This window comes from Ziziphus jujuba, chromosome 11 (assembly GCF_031755915.1).
Source record: "Ziziphus jujuba cultivar Dongzao chromosome 11, ASM3175591v1".
Taxonomy (NCBI): Eukaryota; Viridiplantae; Streptophyta; class Magnoliopsida; order Rosales; family Rhamnaceae; genus Ziziphus; species Ziziphus jujuba.
Window position 1 is genome coordinate 124971 of NC_083389.1, and position 6000 is coordinate 130970.

Consider the following 6000-nt stretch of genomic DNA (forward strand, 5'->3'; position numbering starts at 1 on the left):
ATCTTCCCTGAGATATGGATTTTTCTAAAATTTTCTCTACACAAAAGACATACTTCTAAATATACATTCACTTTATTCCTTCCATTTACTACAATTTTCCAAAAATTTTAGTACTCCAATAAATGGTAAGCAACAAAATAAATAAATAAATAAATATAGTACCCTAGGTCTATTATTGCCATCAGAGTATTCTAAGAATATTTGAAATATAGATGTGACAAATAAAAGGAAAACATAACTAATAAAATTATAACAGTATGAGAGATAGGAAAGACTGCATGATACAACTGAAAGAGCATCGCAGTCGAATGGGTTGCGCAGCTCGTACGGTCGATCTGCTATCTACCTGGACCTAGGAGAACATGTTTCTAAAATAATGAAAACAGATGAGATGCTAATTATCCAAGTAAATGGTATCATTCTAATATTAACAATATAAATAATAATAATAATAATAATAATAAATAATAGGAGTATTAATAAAAAGAAATAAAAGCAATTATAATAATAATAAGATAAGAAAATAAAATAAATATTCAAAACACAGTTTTTCTCTCAAAACCCCTGCTAGTCCACCCATTTTGAAAAGTTCTGCTATTTAAAAAATATTTTCATAAAAAGGAATAATTTTTATATCTGCATTTGTAAAATATTTTTATAGGAAATAAAATAAGATAAAATAATATTTAAATAAATATCCTAAAAATAATCATATTCACAAATAATTAAAATGAAATAATAACATAATTAAAAATGCTTAAATTAAATTAAATAAATAAACCAATAAACTATTTAAATCCATGTTGAAATATTTAAAATACATAAAATACCATATGTGCACCTGATGCACCATATTATATTCTATGTGTTGCTAGGTGGATGTTTGGCATCCTAAACACCACCCGATAAAAAGGAGGAAGAAGAGACATATGCAATCAACCCTTTGCATTTCAAAGGCATTGATATTAATAACCTCCTATCCTACAACTAAGTGGAGAGAGGCTAATGCTCACATCATAAAGTACTTACCTACTCTTTTTCATCTTATCTCCCATAGGATTGCTAAATATACATGCGTCCTAATTAATGATAACAAGAATAGGGAACACTAGTACTATATGATGCATGTGAGAAGAAATACAAACATACTAGCCTTTTAGCAAATCCATTTTATAAATCGTGTCCAAAAATAAACAGTAACATGTTTCTCATCAACAGTAAGATTTGTCGAATAAGACTAATAAATAAATGAACAAAATCTTTAAATAAAATTTATAGATTTCCAAATCTCAAATCGACATTTCAATAACTTGAATTAATTATTTTTAAAATATTAAACTGTTTGATAAAAATTTACAAATAAACATAACAAATATATGTGTATATATATACCTATCAAACCAAGAATTTATATAGATTAATATATATAACACAAAAATATTGAAAATATATCACATACCAATAATTTGTGAATTATTCTAGATCTTCCACAGGATCTGTCCTACGATTTACCTGAGTGTCTAAAGTAATATCAAGAATATAAATATATTTAAAATATTATTATTTTTTTTATCGGGTAATAAACATATAGCTCACCTAGGAGAAACACACAAACCTTAGTATGAAATTACAACTTATATACCAAAATGAAGCTTAAAGCATGAGGATCGCAAATTTGAACTCACCTCGTGTGTTGTGTATTGGTACATAAGTTAAAGCTATAACTTCTAAGAATAAAAAGTCAACTCTGGTATCTATATTGATCAAATTGTCAAATTTAATTAAAAATCAAAACTTTCTACATAAATTTGGTATGGTGTGTTACAATGTATTTGTATTGAAGAGCTTTTTGCAGCAGTATAAAAGTCAAAGCCCAAACTCATATCAATAAAAAGTCAATTCCAAACCCCTCACCCGGTCAACCCGTATTAAACTTGGTCAAAATTAAAAAAAAAATGGATAAATCACGATACAAACTGTTAGAATCAACATGATCATAATCATAATGGGAATGCATACATTATGCATATATTCAAAATTTGTATAGAATGATGCAAATCAATGTGACGTTAACTTATTAACCATATCGTACCACGATGACCATGTAACGATTTTATAAGCAGAAGCTTCTAGTGAAGTATCCCAAGAATTATAATACTTTGTTTCCCCATTCACACTTTTTAATAGACCATATTTTTAATAAATTGGTTTAATTGTCCATGATGAATTTAAGATATATATTATTACCTTCATGTAAACTCTATTTATTTCCTAGTCAGTTATTTCTATTTAGATGAGAATTGATATTTTATTAAGAAAGATGTTATTCTAGTACATTCTTATTCATAGTACATATATATTTTTGTTTTAAAACAATGTGAAATATCAAATTAGATTTATTCAATTAACCATTTATAATTATACTCAAAAGTTATATATTTGAAACACTAAAACAAAGAGAGAAATTACTCTAAATAATTAAAAGAAGCACAGTAACAGACGGAAGAAAATTCTAACATATTTCCTTGGATACCAATCACGGCACCTCATGGCACCTCACATGAATGCACTCCATTGCTCCTCTAACACTCAATAATTTAATGGCATGTGTGTTAATTTTTTTTCCATGTTGCTGATGTCATGCACCATGACGTCAAATACAAATTGGAAATTAAGTTGCTCATAATAAACATAAGAGAAGTACCAAAGAGTACGTAGTGCTCTAGAGTAAATTTTTTTTTTCCATTTTAATGAATCTTAGTATAATATTTTATTAGCTAATTTGTCGATACAACTATCTCAATAACCTATGCAAAGTAATTAAATTATTTAACCATGCAACAATCACTTCGAAAAGTACTGTATTTGATTTTAGATATGAAAACAAAAAAATATATCAAAAGATGAAATATATCTTGTGTACAATTTTTTATAATTGGTTCTTTATTAACAAAGAGGTATAGATCATTTTTTTTTTTTGTTAAATAATAAAGATGTATAATTTATAGTTGCTAAACTAAGATACGTATGTATATAATTGATATCACTATAAGAAAAACAATAATAGGCAAAGCAATTAATTCGTCGTGTAAAATAAAAGCCAATGCTTAACAAGTGTTGCCTAATATGGTGTCATTAAAATTATTAAAACAAAGCTGACACTTTACAAAGTATCTCCTGATTATGTATCTAATGACTCTTTTTTATTAAAAAAGCACTGTTTGATTATTTATGTAGCGATGCCTTTTTTAAGAAAAGCATCACCTAATTATGTATCTGTCAATGCTTTTGCCTAATTTGGTATCTAGCAATGTTTTTCTTAAAAAAGCTTCATCTGATTTAGTATCTAACAATGCTTTTTCATTAGAAAAGCATCGCCATATTTTGGTATTTAATGACTCTTTTTCTTAAGAAATGCATTGCCTTATTTAATATCTAGTGATGCTTTTTTTTTTTTTTGCCTAATATTATATATAGCACTGCTTTTTAAAAAATCATCGCCTGTTATTATAAATGGGGATGCTTTTTTAAAAAAGTGTAGCCTATTCTCCCACATGTAGTGACACTTTTTTGAAAAAAGCATCGTCTGTTCCCACATCTAGCAACGCTTTTGAAAAAAATCTCCAATTTCAACATCTAGCCAGCACATTTTACAAAAAAAAAGTGTCATGTATTTCCTTATCTAGAGTGTCGCCTGTTCTCATATCTAGCAAAGCTTTTGGCATGTATTTAGCGATGCTTTTCCTTCTATTATAAAGTGAATTTTTTAAAAAAGCATTGTCTTTTTTTTTTTAATTTGAATTTTGTTTTTAATTTTGCCCAATTAGAATTGTTTAATAGCTAGCTTCATGTAAAATAATTAATAGACAACAAAATTCAAATAAATATTTGCATAATAAACACTTATTTTAAATAAATTAAATATCAATTCATAAAATAATTTTGCTATTTGATTAGCTATTTTATATAATTATGTACAAATAAAAGCAATTAAACTATTATACTCATTGAGATGAAAGGTTTGAGATCATAATCAATGCCCATTCAGCTCTAAATTGGTGGACGTCATCTTGTGACCATGTTATACCCTCATACTGCATATGAAAAAATTATGTTTAAAAATTATTAAAATATATACAAAGTAAATAAATATTAATTAGTATAAAGTAAACAATTATCATCATGATATAATAACCACATTTGGTTATTAACTTACTCATCGAGCAAGATCTAAAATCTTTATTAATACGATTTTTTAATGAAGCATAAAATCATACTACTGCTCAATAAAGATCAACAACACCTAACATCTAACGATTACTAAAAATACCCATAAATTATTAGTTAATATGTCATTTGATTAAATTAATTATGTAACAGAATATATTATAACTTAACACAACATACCTTGCATAGTATGGAAAGAACCATAGATGACATTGTCTTGCATATTGTCATCTACTAAATATATTAATCATTCTTTCATAAGGATTTGCATGACCAATTGTTGCAATGATAGCGGGATAAATAAAACAATAATTCTCTTCAGCTTGTGTATCCATCAGTCCATTATATAAGCACCTACATAATCAAATTAGAAGTAAATATATATTTTTATAATGTTAATTATAATTAATTGAATTGAATAATTAGAAATAAACACATTTAAATTTAAGTTACTTTTTGAAAAAAAAAATGCACTCAGAAAATAATTCATGCATGTAATAAAACTTAGTTATATCATTCTTTGATATGCATAAATCTTGTTTATATCCCATGGTTCCTTCAATCATATGAAATGTCGATAAATGATCGCTCTCGACATTCTTGATTCGATGTAGCAACTCGCAGATTGGTGGGGTAACTATTGATAAGGCATCACTATCACCACACTGATCATCATCAACATGTTTTTTTTTTCAAACTTGCCTACAAATATCAACCAATAACAAGATTTCTAGACCATGCAATAAATGCCTCTTCTACATCACTGACACATCCAATATCATATGATGATATAGGTAAAGGGGCAAATCTTCAATCACCTCATCAACAGTGACTTTCAAATTTCGATCACCTCGCATAACATCATGGCATACATCCGATGGGATAGAAGGAGCCAAAGTACCACGTACTACTATATTTTCAACATTGCCTTGTGCAGTATTGTATTTAACATCCTGCATTAAAAACAAAGTTAGAATAACTAATTAATATAGAAATATATACATATATTTATTTATATACTTCTTGTAGCAATAATGATAACAAAATCAAACATAAACATAAAAAAATGAATAAAGATATTAGCATTTAGACATATATATTAATGCTAAATATAAATTTCAAATTTTTTTTTTTTATAATACCTTTGAAGATATCAAATGTGATGGATAAATAGGAGGAGCATCAAGCTTAGCAGTAGATGAGGGCCTTAGATCAGCAACATCGTTGTCATGTATTGCATAGTCTCCACGTGGTGACCAAGTATGAGTATAAAAGTACAATGCCTTTCCATGCGTAGATTGTTGTCTAGGTGTATGAGGCTAAGACTGTAGGTTAATACCACATGCAGATACTAACTCATTAATCTTTTGAATGTTGCCTTTCTTTTGAATGATCCCCAAAAGACCACTAACAACGTGTTTTAGCTTGGTAATTCTCTCACTTTTCTCGCACTTATCATTTTTTTGTAAACTTTACTTAGGTGTGTGAAAAAAATTAGTCATTGTATAACCTTTGCATCTACCCCTAAGCTAATCTTCATATTCATCGGTCCCCAAAGCTTGTGTAAGTATATCATCTGAGGTGAAGACTCAATTTCTTCTTCCTTTGCCTTCTTCCTTAGGACAATATATATTAAATGATTAAATAATTATAAAATTACAATATTTAACTAAATATTAATATATTATGCATGGCAACAATAATAATAAATTTAAGCATAATTAAGTGAATGAATAAAAATATAAAATTGAAAACTAAACAAAAATATCTATA